Here is a 15,713-nt window from a genome sequence, read left to right as displayed (position 1 = left end):
TGTTTATAGACACCTTTTGGTTTCTTTATTATGTGTGATAACTTACAGTATGACTATCCTAGTCCACACAGTCCAACAGATCTCTCCTGAAGGTTTTTGTTGGCATTTGATTTATTTCAAGGTTTCTTTTGGTTTTTGTCTTTAACAGGTCAGATTTCACTGAAGCTTACAGTGAACTGAAATTTTATATATAAACAAGACCATAATTCATTACATGGTATCATAGATATAATTATTGAGTTTATGTTCTAGGTCAACTTCAGCCTGCATAAAAGTTATTGAAAAATGAAAAATGGAGCTGGAGAGATGGCTTACTGGTTATGGCACCTGCCTGCAAAGCCAAAGGACTCAGGTTTGATTCCCCAGTACCCACATAATCAGATGCACAAGGGGGTGCATGCATATGGAGTTTGTTTGCAGTGGCTAGAGGCCCTGGCATGCATTCGCGTCCCCCACTCTCTCTCTCTTAAAATAAATAAATAAATATTTTACAAAAGAAAAGCAACAAAATCTTCCATGAGGTGATGGCTCATAAGTTGCCAAGTATTTTAAGAGATTATAATGGTCCTGTTACTTAAAAGGAGGAGGAAACCAGGCCAGCCTGCTACAAGACAAAAACAAAAAAACATTTTAATTGCTCTTAATAAAATCATTTCCAGGCTGGAGAGATGGCTTAGCAGTTAAGCACTTGCCTGTGAAGCCTAAGGACCCCGGTTCGGGGCTCAATTCCCCAGGACCCATGCTAGCCAGATGCACAAGGGGGTGCATGCGTCTGGAGTTCGTTTGCAGTGGCTGGAGGCCCTGGCGCGCCCATTCTCTCACTCTATCTGCCTCTTTCTCTCTCTGTCTGTTGCTCTCAAATAAATAAATAAAAGTAAACAATTTTCTTTAAATCATTTCCAAGTGTTATTTGTGGTATTGATAAAGATTATCCCCAAAATAGTTATGCCATGTTTTGCCTGTATTCAAAGGCTTATAACTTTTAAAAATATATTTCATGGAGTTTATTATTAGGAGATATCTCAAACCAATGGGTTATATAAAATTAATAGATATTATAAGACAAGTCTGGTTGTCAGGTAGAGAATTTTGGTGACATAAATACTGCGGAGATTGTAAGTTTTTCTGTTAAGGCTGCTTCTCTACAAATTTCTAATAATAAGATGACTAATTATCCCTTTGAGGCTAGACTGCTTGCTTCTTTGTTAGTGGGTAATAACATTAATCAATTTGCTGAACTTTTTCTTAATATTCTTATAAGAAAGTCTTATAAGAAAATAGTCTTATAAGAAAGATGGTTAATTATGGGTTAAGATGAGATGATTAAAGGAACTGGGAAAGAATTTTTCAATGTTGGACATAAAGTGCTTGCTAAAAATGCTTTTCTTGAGGGAAACTGAGATCAAAATGTTAAGATATATGGGTGAATGTGTGTGTGTGTGTATATATATATATATATATATATATATATATATATATATATATATATAAAGGACATAAGAGATCTAAAAAGACCAAATTTTGCCTAACATTAATTTCCTTTTACAAAGAACAAAATACTAATTTTCAGGCTAAACATCAATAAATACCATACCTAAAATTAAGGATTGTTCAACTATTTACAGACTATTAAGTGTGCTCTAAAAGTTTTATATAAAGACACAAACTTAATTTAAACTAAATTTACATTAGACACAGATGATGTCCTATGCTAGGCTGGCCACAAAACTTGTAAGCACAGATGTAATTCACATTCTTTGGAGGTCTAACTGGGTTAAACACAGACAATGCCCTATCACCTTGAGTATTAAAAATGGGTAAATTAAATTCCCTGGGCAAAAATAAGTAAGCAATTTCAAAAGTCAAAAAATGGCAGGATGCTTAGCTCTGCTCTGTCATTTCCTTTTGCTCTTGCTAAGTGTTATATGCTTTTTAAAGTCATGGAAAACTGGACTCTTGGAAAAAGGAATGGTGCCCCCTTTATCTCATACCCCATGCAAGTTTAAGCCATGTGTCCCCCAGACCCTGTCCAATTGTCTCTGACAAAGAAAAGATAGTAACAAACAACATATAACTTTGGTTCTCTTTATAGCCCCACTTTTTTAAACACCTAAAGCTATCTTTATCAGATAACATTTCTTTCTAGACAAAAAGGTCAAATAGATAAATTGAGTCAAGGTATTTGATCAGGTTAAAATCTATGTATAGAAGACAAATATCAGATTCACCTAAAATGCATATCAGGGTAGAAACAGCTATGATAAAAATTCATCAAGCAAGTGTTCTAAGCAAGTAATCTCTCTCATCTATCTTTCTCTTTCAAATATCAAAGGATATTATCCCTATATTTAAGGTAGTAAACTCAGAGATTACCTTCAAAACAATAAAAACAACCCTTTAGTCTTAAACATTCACTGACCTGGCAGGCACCCTGTGATAGTTAAGGTGTTGTCAACTTGATCTGTTTAGTATTCCACAGAACTCCCTTGTAGGCAGGTCTCTAAAGTTGCTTTCAGGAAGGATTAGCTGAAGGAGGAAGTCCTTCTCCCAGAGCAAGCCCTTCCCCCTGAGTGGGCAGCCGTTTTCAGAGGGGGACTTTATATAAGGAAGCTCTGGGTGAAAAGAGGACATTCTTTCCTTCCACTTGGCTGCTGGAGTGGCTTGCTGCCCTCCAGCATGGATTGAAGGCCAGCACAAACTGAAAACCAGCATCAACTGAAGACCAAGTGGGCTGAAGACCAGAGGCTCCTCAGGAAGCCTCCAAGCCCTCAATGCTGGATTGGGACTGCTGAGGCATCTGGCCACGTGGACTGAGCAGCTACTGGGGTTCCTTGGTTCTCAGTCCTACAACTGCTTTTGGACTATTGTAAGATAATCCAATAAATTCCCTTTTTAATATAATTAATTCTAGCAGTTCTGTTGCTGGAGAGAATCCTGACTAATACAGATTTTGGTACCAATGCAGTTCTAGAGAAACAGAATTATAAGGATGATTTCTCTAGTTGGCTTGGTGCTTGCTATCTGGGGTTGCCTTTCCAACTTCAATGCTAATAAAGGCCTTACTGGTGATAAAGACAACACTTTGACTGGAAATAAGGAGGGCACTAATAATCCCTGGTGACTCCAGTTGCAGCTGCTGTACCAGATGTGGTTGCTTTTTTTGGGGGGGGAGGTATTTTTATTTGAGAGTGACAGACAGAGAGAGAAAGGAGAAAGAGGCAGAGGAAGAGAGAACGGGCACACCAGTATCTCCAGCCATGGCAAACCAACTGTAGATGCATGTGCCACCTTGTGCATCTGGCTTATATGGGTACTGGGGAATTGAGCCTTGAACCAGAGTCCTTAGGCTTCACAGGCAAGCGCTTAACTGCTAAGCCATCTCTCCAACCCCAGATGTGCTTTCTTTACTTGAGCAGATTAACACATCTCCTGGTACCTAGTATGCAGCTATTGATCTTGTGAATGCTTTCTTCTCCAAACCTGTCCATAAGGACCACCAGAAGCAATTTTCTTTCAGCTGGCAAGGTCAGAGGTACACCATTACTCTTTTACCTCAAGGTTATATTAACTCTCTAGCCCTGTGTCATAGCATAGTTTGTAGGGATCTTGATCACCTGTCCCTTCCACAAGGTGTCATGTTGGTCCATTATATTGATGACTTTATGCTTATTGGATCAAATGAGCAGTAGGTGACAATCACTCTGGAGTTGCTTGTACAGCTTATGCACATCAAGGGATGGGAGATAAATCCATCCAAAATTCAAGGACTTTCCACCTCAGTGAAATTTTTAGTTCAATGATGTGGGGAATGCAGGGATATTCCTTCTAAGGTGAAGGATAAGTTGTTGCATTTGGCCCCTCCTACCATTAAGGAAGAAGCACAATGTCTAGTGGGCCTATTTGGATATTGGAGACAGCACATTCCTCACTTGGGTGTCTTTTACTCCATCCCATATACCAAATGACTCAGAAAGCTACTAGTTTTCAGTGGGGCCCAGAACAAGAAAAGGCTCTTCAACAGGTCCAGGCTTCTGTGCAGGCTGCTCTGCCCCTTGGGCCATATGATCCAGCAGATCTGATGGTACTTGAGGTGTCAGTGGTAGATAGGGATGCTGTTTGGAGCCTTGGGCAGGCCCTCATAGGTGGATCATAGCAGAGGTCCTTGGGATTTTTGGATCAAGGCCCTGCCATCATCTGCAGACAATTATTCCCCTTTCAGAGAGAGCTCTTGTTCTGGTATTAGGCCTTAATGAAAACTGAACATTTGACAATGGGTCATCAAGTTACTATGCGACCTGAGCTGCACATGGGTGTTATCTGACTCACCAGGCCATAAAGTTGAACATGCACAGCAGCAGTCCATCATCAAGTGGAAGTGGTATATATGTGATTGGGCTTGAGCAGGCCCTGAAGGCACAAGTAAGTTACATGAGGAAGTTGCCCAAATTCCTACGGTTTCTACTCCTGTTCTAATGCCTTCTGTTTCCAGGCATGCACATATGGCATCATGCTCTGTGATCAATTGACTGAGGAGGAGAGGACTAAGGCATGGTTTGTTGATGGTTCAGCACATTATATGAGCAACTCCCTGAAGTGAAGAGCTGCAGCATTATAGCCCCTTTCTGGGACAACTCTGAAGGAATGTGGTAAAGGGAAGTCTTCACAATGGGCAGAACTTCGGTTCTGGCTGTGCACTTTTTTTGGAAAGAAAAATGACCAGATGTGTGGTTATACACTCATTCATGGGCTGTGACTAATGGTTTGGTCGGATGGTCTGGGACTTGGAAGGAGCACAACTGGAAAGTTAGTAAGAAGTTCATTTGGGGAAGGCATATGTGGAGAGAACTCTCAATGGGTAAATGAAATAAAGATACTTATGTCCCATGTTAATACTCATCAGAAAGTGACCTCTCCATATAGGCTCCTTTAACCCTTCTTACTCCCCACATGGCAGGAACTCCTTGAGTATTCTTTTCACTCTTTTTTCAAAAAAAAAATTAATTCATTTTTATTTATTTATTTAAGAGTGACAGACAGAGAAAGAGGCAGAGAGAAAGAGAGAAAATGGGCATGCAGGGCCTCCAGCCACTGCAAACAAACTCCAGACACGTGTGCCCCCTTGTGCATCTGGCTAACATGGGTCCTGGGAAATCAATCCTGGAACCGGGGTACTTAGGCTTCACAGGCAAGTGCTTAACCACCAAGCCGTCTCTCCAGCCCTCTTTTCTCTCTTTTGTTCCATAGATTTTTTTTCCAGGCCCTCTACGTGGGATCTCTAACCATATGAATACCTTTCCTTGGCTCTGTACTTCTCCCATTAAATATAATAATTTAACATTTATCCTCAGTCTTCTTTTTTATTCAATTATTTAATTAAAATTAAAACAAACCTAGGGCTTGGGGTCCAAGGACTTTCCTGGACTCCTAACACCATGTTACAGGGTATCACTCTTAAGAGCTTAGAATAACTTGGAACTGACTCTGTAGTCTCAGGCTGACCTTGAACTCACAGCAATCTTCCTACTTCTGCAGCTGAGTGCCGGGATTAAAGGTATCTGCGAGTAGCCCTAAAGGGGCACCATGTACCTGTCTGAATGATGCACATGCCCTCTGCTGTGTGGGTGGCGTTTATAGTCTTTTCATTGCATCTTGTTTCAATTTTAATTTGATTTGGTTTTTTTTTTTTTTGTTTTTTTTGAGGTTGGGTTTAGTTGTAGCCCAGGTTGACCTGGAATTCACTATGTAGTCTCAGGATGGCCTCGAACTCATAATGATTCTCCTACCTCTGCCTCCCAAATGGTGGGATTAAAGGCATGTGCTACCACACCTGGCTCAATTTTAATTTTAAATGTGTTTAATTTTACTCAACTGAAAAAAAAAAGTTATTACAGTGTAAGGTGTAGCAGGGCACAGGGAGAGATGGGGAACATCACAATGCAAGATGAGGTAGGGCTGAGGGAGAGAGACAGGGATGCAGTGGCTGATTGGTTACACATTGCATCATTCTTTTTTTTTGTCTCTTTTCTAATCATTCATGATTAAGATCTACCTGTAGAGTAGCTTAAGGGTGAAGACAACCAAACTCATCCTGAGACTCTAAGACAAATGGAAATATCTGACTGTGTCTCTTGTCATGATTCAAGTAGATATGTATTTGAGAGCTAGCTATTGATTTCAGGTATGCCTTGGAAATTAAGACTTGAAGAGACAGAAAAGTGGAAAAATAAAGATCCTACTTTATCTGGCTCTAATCAACAAGTATACATTCAGTGATGAATTCTAAGTCCCACACAGGAATAAATCCATCTACAGGGGGTTTAGACTAAAAATGCACAAGTATCAATACTAACAACACAAGGTGTGATGTGAATATGAAATGAAAGACAATGGTCAAACACTTCAGATAGTGTCGTTGATGTATTTAACAATGAAGTTATGTACATTGATTTCTAAAATATGGCTCCTTGAATCATAATAGAACTGGGTGAAGAATCTTTTTGTAATTACATAGATTGAGACTAATCTATAAGCCACAGTTTTGTGTGTCACTGTATGTGCTGTGCACAGAGTCTGTCTGACTATGGACCAGGATGTGGGATCAGAGAAAGGGTGTTTGTTTTCTTTTGACAAGGCCAGCTTCTCCCAAGATGGACTCTGCAGGCCAATCTCTGCTCACTGCAGGAAAAGGAAACGCCACCTGGTCCTTAGACCTATGAGCCCCGTGGCTCCTGACAAAGCACTTCTCACCTTGCTTATGACATACGACTTCCATCACAAAGGGTGTGAAGACACGGCCTGTTAGCCTCCACACAATAAATGAGAAATAACTTAGTTCTGGAGGTGAATCATTTGGACTTACTCAAGCCATAGTTTTCTTTACTATCAAGAGATTCCTCTGACATAGAGAATCAGAGACCTTGTAAATTTATTTTAATAAATCATCCTACAACAGTTTCTTTCAAAATCCTCTTGTGAAACTCTTCAGCTTTGATTTTCCAAAAATTTAGATAAAGAGAGAGAGAGAGAGAGAGAACTGAAGAAAAAACTATGTGTATTATAAAAGTTAAATTTCTTGGTTTAAGTCAGACAGTATGGCCTAGCCTCCTGTGTGCCTCCCGCCATCTACTCCTTCCATCCATTCCTTCCATACTCTCTATATATGTATATACAGGGCAAACAAGGAGGCACTGGGGCACTGTGGCTGAATACTTTGCAGGAAGGCCATGTCTTTGTAGACTGGTCTCCCTCCTTCTCCAAGTTGTTCCAGTCCTCTCCCTGAAGGATATTGGCTTCCTTGGGATTGGTGACTCCTTTGCACATAAATACAGAAATAGAGCACCAGGCTGAAGATAAGACCCAAAGAGAGCATCTCCTTAGCATGAGGTCCTCTACATGGAATCCTGCCCCCACTGTTGGAGTGGAGGTGGAGATGGGACTGACTTTCCAGACAGATCTCTAATCTGGGGCTTGGGGATATTTGTGGTTGTCTTGAGAGGTATGCTTCAGTCTCAGCATACGTCAGAGGCCTATAAGCCTAACTTCAGGGAGGGATGAGCTGTGCCTCTCTGGCCATCATGGAAGTGTGAAGTCTATCTATCAAAAGGGTGTAGAATCATGGATCCAAGAACCACACAGTTGTTAAGACAGTGGATATCACAGGAATGCAGGGCTGGAGATCCTGGCCAGGTAGTCTAACCTAACTGATGAGTTCCAGGCAAGTGAGAGACCCTATCTCAAGAAAGGTAAACAAAGCCTGAGAAAGGACATACAGAGTTGTCCTCCGGTTTCCATATGCACACACACACATGTACATTATCCTCCACATACAATGTACCCACGTGCATGCAGACAATCGTACACATATGCACCATGCCATACCCACATGCAAACAAAAAAATGATATACACATTACATATACAACACAAACTAGAATTATATGCACTATGGACTATAAATACAATATAAATCTATAATACATTCATGTTAATAAGTTTATGTTTCATATACATTTCTTTTCCACGGCTGATCCTTCAGCATTATGTAGGAAAATGAGAATGAGTTTTGTGGGTAATTAGCAATTTGGAGCTCTGGCCTAGAATGTGAATCACAGAGACCCTGTATAGAAGATACATTGGAGGCTGCCCGCAGGGGCATGGTAGGGCCCAGAGATGTTATACCCTTTGCCCCAGACACATCTTTAAGGACAGCAAGCTTTGCCTTGCTATAGGATGCTGCTGTGAAATCCATAGCTGGAAAGGTTATCTTTTATGGGGGCCTAGAACAGTTTTGCAACTTTTTTTTTTCACTTAAAATATTGTGAAAAATAGACTCTATATTCAAATATGTAACTGCATTATGAACTTGTAAGTCATTTAACATAACAAAGAAGGTTATTTTGAAAGTACCTCAACTGCCTAAAGCCCTATTATGATAATATTATAAAGTTAGAATCAACCACTATCTATAGGTGACAACCATTTAATGTGCCTTCACCAGGACCATTTTCTACATTTAGAGCGTGATTTCCACATTTCTTTCTTTTGTCCCAACAGCAAATTAATCATAGGGATTTTGCTCATAGCAATTGTGACTTGAATGGTTTGACGCATTTTTTTCACTACAATTCTCACTGTAATTCATAACTGAATAATTGAATAATAAGAATTCCTCTGGTGAGATGGTGACTGTTTCATTCTTTATTCATAATCTTTTTAATTCAACAATATATGCTTTTTGTCTACTAACTCACTTATTAAAATTAAATGGAATTTCTAGACATAAATTGTGCATATATTTGCATAGCTAAATTGTCTTTTAGCAAAGCATTAGCAGAGAAATAAAATAACAGTAAAGCAAGCCAATTAATTAAATTTGTGAATGTTTGAATTCTTAAAAATAAATAAGGGCTGAGTTATTCAAACCCAAGAAGTATACTTCACATGTAAATTAAAGAACACTTAAATATTAAATAGTCAAAATGGCACTTTACTGAAATGAGTATATAGGATATGTGCCATCTGAATAGAATTAAAATAAGACTCAGTGTATCCATGTAGTTTGAAATATGTGCATATATGTAGATATATGTATATAGTATATCAGATATATGTATATTTATACACATTTGTGTATGATATGTAATGAAGTAAAAAGGTTCAGGTTGATGTGGGGAGCCCAGGAAAGTCCTTAAGCCCCAAACCCTGAGATAGTGTTTGTACTTAATCAAAGAATTGGGCAAACCAAACTGAAAAGGGTAATTATTAAATTACCACATTTCTTGAGGGAAGTACAGAAACAAGGGAAGGAAAATGAATGCACCATTCACATGCTGGGCCTGAACGAAACAAGAGAAAGGAGTTAGGGAGGAACAAAGAGAAAATGCAAAGAGTTCCCACTACGTGGAGGGAAGGAGGGGCAGAGAACCCAAGTTGGAGTTGGAGTCAGGGAGTTTCCCCCCTCTTCTCAGCCCAGCCAGGACAAGACAAGAGGAAACTCAACAGAATATGGAGGTTCAGGAGTGATGGTCAGGCAGCACTGAGAGAGGCTTTTCTTCTGGCAGGCATCTACTTATAACCTTGTAAGGGGTGGGCCTTACCTTTAGGCTCAGGTGAACCAGAGTGAGGGCTGATTGTTCTGGACTAGGGGTGGCTCCAGAAGAGATAGCCATGGTGCCAAATCCTGGGGATTGAATTTAACCAACCACAATGTCAGGATTAGATTTGAATTCTAGGAAAGGGGACCTCCCTCCCAGAAGTAGCTCAGGTTGTTCATGGAAAAACAGATCTATGGAACTCCTTTAGACAAGAGATAAGATGCCAAATCCTTTGATCTCTAGCAAGTGCAGATTGTAAGGGCAGACATTCCTGACTATACTTTCTGGGCCCAATCACTGTAACTACCTAATAAAACTACCTGACTCCTTTTCAAGGTTTCCATGAGGTGTTCTGAGCTTGTGATTCTTTTAAATATAATTTTAAATTTTTATTTATTTATTTGAGGGGCGGGGGAGAGACAGAATGAGTGTGCCAGGGCTTCCAGCCACTGCAAACAAACTCCAGATGCATTTGCCACCTTGTACACCTGTTTACGTGGGTCCTGGGTAATCCAACCAAGGTCCTTTGGCTTTGCATTCAAGCACCTTAACTGCTAAACTATCTCTCCAGCCCTGAGCTTGTGATTCTTGACTAAAGGACTGGTAACTATGATATCATCCAAGGATTTTCAAAATGAGATCAGCCTGGCAGACTTTCACCTTAACACCACTTGTAACTTGTGACTTATAGAATATGCCAAGAGCTACACCCAGAACCTCAAGTGAAATAGGATCCCCCAAACACAGAGCTCATTGAAAGACCTTCTCTGCCTCTGAGCAGTTTCCCCAGAAGAAAGTCAGCGCAGACAACAGAAACAGTATGTCAATCTGACAAAGACCTCTTGGTAACTTCTCAGAACTAGTCACCTTCAGGTCCTCTGAGGCAACCTGAGTATCATTCTTGAGTATCAGAATTCCTGCAAAATAGAAGAGTGAAGAGTCAGTCCTATAGGATCCATTCTCCTTAGACAATGTCACAATGTGTGATATTTTACCACAGGTGATATCTCAGCCACTGACAGGATCAGAGAGGATAGACGCTGGGTTCTTGAAAGATATGGAATAGTGAGAAGGCAAAGAGAAGATGTCAACTTAAGGTTGCCTGAGTCCTTGCCACACAGGTGTCCACTAGTCCACTCTTCCCATTGTCCCCACACCTTCCTAAATGTGACCTGTGCAAGGGACTGCATGGTTTCTGGGGTTGGTTTTTAGGTCTACTAGGAAGAGCAATCCTTGTATCATGTTTCAGTTGCTCAGGCTGTGGGCTCTGCAGCCTGAGCTCCCTGGGACTCCAGACACTTCCCTGCTGTTGAAACTCATTTGCAACTTGGTAGGAGTCTCTCCTCCTCGCTGCAGGTGGAGGATTTTGTTTCTGCCACATTTAAAGATTCTTAGAAGGGTTGGGAAACTACTACATAGCCTTAAGCAATTCAGCCTCTCACAGCCTTCTCATGGATGGTAGCAGGGAGGGGCTGAAACAGGGGAAGGTAGCTCCTCTCCCTATTCCGGGACCCTCTTTAAGCCTCTCCCTCAAGAGGTACACAGAGGAGACAGGGAGTAACAGACCCTGGAGCAGGAGAGCAGAATGCACTCTTGAGGACACACCAGGAGACTATGCATAAGCATTGCTGCCCAATGGACCCCAGAACCTCAGCCAACTGGGAATATCTCACCATAAATTCTTATACAATGGAGAAGGTAAAAATATCTCTTTGACCTATTATCCATAATTTTTAAGCTTCTAGTAGTTTGTCTTGATGTTTATATACTAACAATTTTAATAGTGATGCTGGTTTCATTGTCAGCATTCCTGAATCTGTGTCACTAGCGAATAATGCTGTAATAAATTGAGAAAGAGGAGACCAACTTAAATGGATTAGCGGATGCACTTGCTGCAGAACTGCTAACTTGGAGAATTAGCAATAGGACCAGCTTTGAACATTTAGGTCACCTCAGGAACGAGTGCCATCATTCTAATAAGGGGATGCGGATTAGTCACCAGCCACCTTGGGACAGGAAATGAATTCTCAGTCCATTTCAGGATGGAGACAAAATCCAAGTGCTGGAAACCCAGTTAGCATTACATACAGCTAACCAGCTAGCCTGCCACAAAGGTGGCAAGTGGAGGAGTAAGATGCTGTCTTTTCCAGAAGGCTGACCCTGAGGCCTTGTGGACATTTCCTATGAAAATGGCCTTTTATTAGGAGGCACTGTGCTGCCAGCAACACAAAGTAATTGTCAGTAGGTAATTCTTCTCTTAAATGGCCAAGACATGCATGCATGGTCGAAGGCTCAGCATGTAAGAGGTGAATGAGGACTTTCAGAATACAATGCTCAGGTGAAGAGTGACTGGTTAATTTAAATATAAAAGAACATCAAGGCAGAGAAGGAGCCCAGCACTAAAAGAAAATTCACCTAGACATAGAACTTTACCCCAGAGGAAAAGTATGTATTTAAGTGTGTCAATCTCTCAATACTTAGCTTAAGCAAATTTCAGAAAGCAGGGAAGAAGGTCAGAGACAGCTATACAGAGGTGGGCTAAACACCAGTGCAGACAACCTGCTATAGCCAGTGGCCAAGAAAGGCAAGGAGATGTCAGCAGCCTCCTACCAGGGAATCTCAGCCATGCTTAAATGGAGGATATATTCAAAGAAACAGGAAATGTGTTCAGGGGCTGGGGAGATGGCTCAGTGAATGTAGTCTTTATTGTGCAAGCATGAGTATCTAAGTTCAGGTCCTCAGAATTCACTCAAAGCTGGATGCAGTTGCATGAGTGTCTGTAATCCCAGTACACAGTTGTATATATATGAAATCCTTCATCAAGTATGAAAATGTTGTATTCCCTCACTCATGAGGACATTAGCAGGAAATGCCTTCGTATATATTTATGGGCATATATTAGCAAAAATGACAGCCTGGGAATTTACCATAAAGTGTAAGGAAATTCTGCCCAGTGGCTGATACTAAAACTATTAAAGTTCCTTTCAAATATTCCTTTCAGTGAAAATGTCCTTCCTTCCAGGAAGACTGGCTTAAATATTTAATCTTTAACCATTTTAACCTCAGCCACAACTTACTACACTGTTAGAAATCATGCACCCCTGTATTCCTCTTAGAACCTCATTTCATGTCAGATTATATGATGAGAATATGGGATATGTTTGCAGTCAAGCAAGATAGGAGTGGGAAATACTACTGCTATGGGTCAGGGTGAGAAGCATTGTTGAAGAATGAGTGCATGGCTTTGCGTTACATACTTGCTGGCCAAATCCATCCTGTTGGCATGGGTAGGGAACAACAAACGAAGCCACACAGGACAGTAAGTTACATTAGGATATGCTACATGCCTTAGAAGCAGAACCTTCTATGGACACCCAGCTCTGAACCTAAGGAATTAGTTGACCCCTTCCATTCACAGGCGAGGGTATATTATCCAAGCTTCCTACATTATTCAGGGGTGAACATACTGCCCCGGTATAGCAGTACATAACCATCTCTTCAGAAATTTTAAATAATTCTATTGACTATTTTCCCCAAAGTTTTCTAACCATAGAATCAATATGCTACCTGTATTATCTTATGTTAAAGAATGCATGTATATGACTATTCTCACTTGGCTACTTAACAAAGTGATGGTAGGTCCATTATATACAGGAGCTCAAGGTGAACTCAATCAAATGATCATGCACTATTCAAGTATATTAAGAAAGCATAGTGATAGTAGGAAAAGTGAAGGAATTGGCCTGAGATAATAAATCCACAGGAACCAAAAGTTCCATCATCTCATTTCATGTACTGTGTGTGTTCAAGTACTGTGTGTGAGTTCTTGAAACTCTATCACAGGACAACACAGCCCTTTTGACTTGGGAGGGAGATTTACTGTTCCCATATAATATGGGGAAAAAACAACTTGTTTGAGAGACAGGTGATAATATCTTAATTATTTTGGCTTATGAAGTATACATATGTAATAAACCATGAATGTATATACTTTTCCTGTTAAACAGTGAAACAAAAAATTGCAATCATAAAGGAGTAGAGAAGTTACAGAGATATCTCAGTGGTAAGTACATTTCCTAAGCAAGTATGAGAGCCTGAGGAGGCCTGAGACCTTCCCAGTTAGAATCTCCAGAACACACATAAATAGTTGTGTGTGTGTATGTGGCAATATCAGTCATGTAGGGAAGGGAGATGGGAGAATCATTTACATTCCCAAATGGCAAGCTCCAGAATCAGGGAGAGGGTATGGATGTTCTCCTCTGACCATTGAAGGAAAACCCCAAAGATACTGTATTAGCATACGCATGTGCATACATCACACACTTCACATGTACCACACCAAAACTAACACACACACACACACACACACACACACACACACAGAAATGGTCTGGGAGATTTTTCAGTAGTAGTAGAATCTTGTCCTTGAAAATAAGGAAGCAGAGGTGCTCATAGAAAGTGAAACATCCTCTAGTGAACAGACCTAAGGGAAGCCATTTTAGGCCACTCAGCCATCTTGACACTTTAAGGAGCCATAGGAGATTAAAGATTAGCATAGAGCATTAATTACAAGAATGTGGATAGGTCCCAGTAAGGCATCTGGTGTTTTCTCTCACTCTGAGGTCAAGATGTCCTAATATTTGGTATCTGCTTCATACCTGGTGCTAACTGCAAAATGTCTGCTTTTGTAATCATGCTTGCTTGCTTGCTCTTGTTAAGGACAATTGTGTGTGGAGGGAATTTTTCAGACCATTGTAAAGGAATGTGGTTTTGCCTTTAAAAACTCACTATAAAAGTAGAACGGGGCCGCTATCCTCACTGTGAGGGGACAGTTGCTGGCTGGCTGAATAATGACTCTCCTTTTTAATTTTTATCCTGGCAGTTTTCTGTTCATTTCTGATCTTGGAGTCACTACAAAGGGAAGCTTTGCACAGTCCATTGTTGTAGTCAGATCATGTGATGAAAATACTGAATGCATTCCACAGGGTGTTTAAGAAACCTTATGTTTAGGAAAACTTAGGAAACCTTACATGTAAAATTTCAATTAGGTAAGAAGGTGAGGAGACTTTATCTACAAGCATCAGCTACTGGCCTGGACATTCCAGCTGTTCTTTGGTTCAAAATCCTGTGTGGATAAGTGGAAGGAGGTGGGAAAATAGAGACAATGGTAATGAACTGTTATTTTGAGAAGCTTGGACTTTAAGCATGTGAAATGAAATGTTGAACTGGAGTTGATATTTATTGCTCAATTTAGAGAGGAGGGGATTTTGTTGGCACTGTGTTGTTAGGATGAGATACATGGCCACAGCTATCAGATGTGGGTAGAATGTAAGGGACACAGAAATGTTGGGATGAGAGGAGAGTAGCATGCATAGATTGATGAGCTTGGCAAGTAGGAAGGGATGCTGTGAAGGATTCACAGATAGCTATCAATATCCATTTAGAAACTGAACAATAGGGAAAGAAGAAGAGACAATCCATCCTTTCAAAACCTCATTCATGGTTTCTATCCACAGAACAATTTTGGTGTACCTATTAGATAAATGTGGTTTATGAATGAGGATTGTTGTGTGCATAGAAATGACTACATGAATGATATTGGTATAATAACACCTGTGTTTCCTTACCCCTATTTGAATGTCAAATTCCATTTTAGCTAATATGGAAATAGAAGAGGCTGTGTAGCTCAGATATGAAGACTGTAGCTCAGATAAATAATCAAGGAAATGATCAAATTTTGTCATGTGGTATTTCCAGCACAGAGCACATACATGTGGGTCTCTTCCCAGAGGAAGGACCAGGCCCTGACTACCACCCACTAGAATCTCAACATATAAATACTCAATTCCAAGACAGAAACTACTATGTATATGCCTTTGACCAAAGAGTAAGTAAACGTGTGAGGCCTTGGACAGCAGGGTAACTTATAAGGCCTTTGAACCAAAGCCTTATAAGTGTTAGCTCGTGTCCTTCTCCACATTGGCAGGACTACTTTCTTCACAAGGAAGACTACTGCTATATTTGTGACAGATGACCCAGCTAGTTACCCTCACAGGCATTCCCCTCACCCCGGCCCCAGCCTCTCTGATAATACCAGTACAGTCTCAAAATAGACCACAAA

General features: G+C 40.5%; 1 pseudogene; it reads right to left on the bottom strand.

Moving 5' to 3' along the window:
• Positions 1–9,667, bottom strand: part of LOC101595261 — a 103,087-nt pseudogene extending 93,420 nt beyond the window's left edge.
• Positions 9,668–15,713: the final 6,046 nt, after the last annotated feature.

This window comes from Jaculus jaculus, chromosome 12 (assembly GCF_020740685.1).
Source record: "Jaculus jaculus isolate mJacJac1 chromosome 12, mJacJac1.mat.Y.cur, whole genome shotgun sequence".
NCBI lineage: Eukaryota > Metazoa > Chordata > Mammalia > Rodentia > Dipodidae > Jaculus > Jaculus jaculus.
This window is presented reverse-complemented; position numbering and strand designations above follow the sequence as displayed.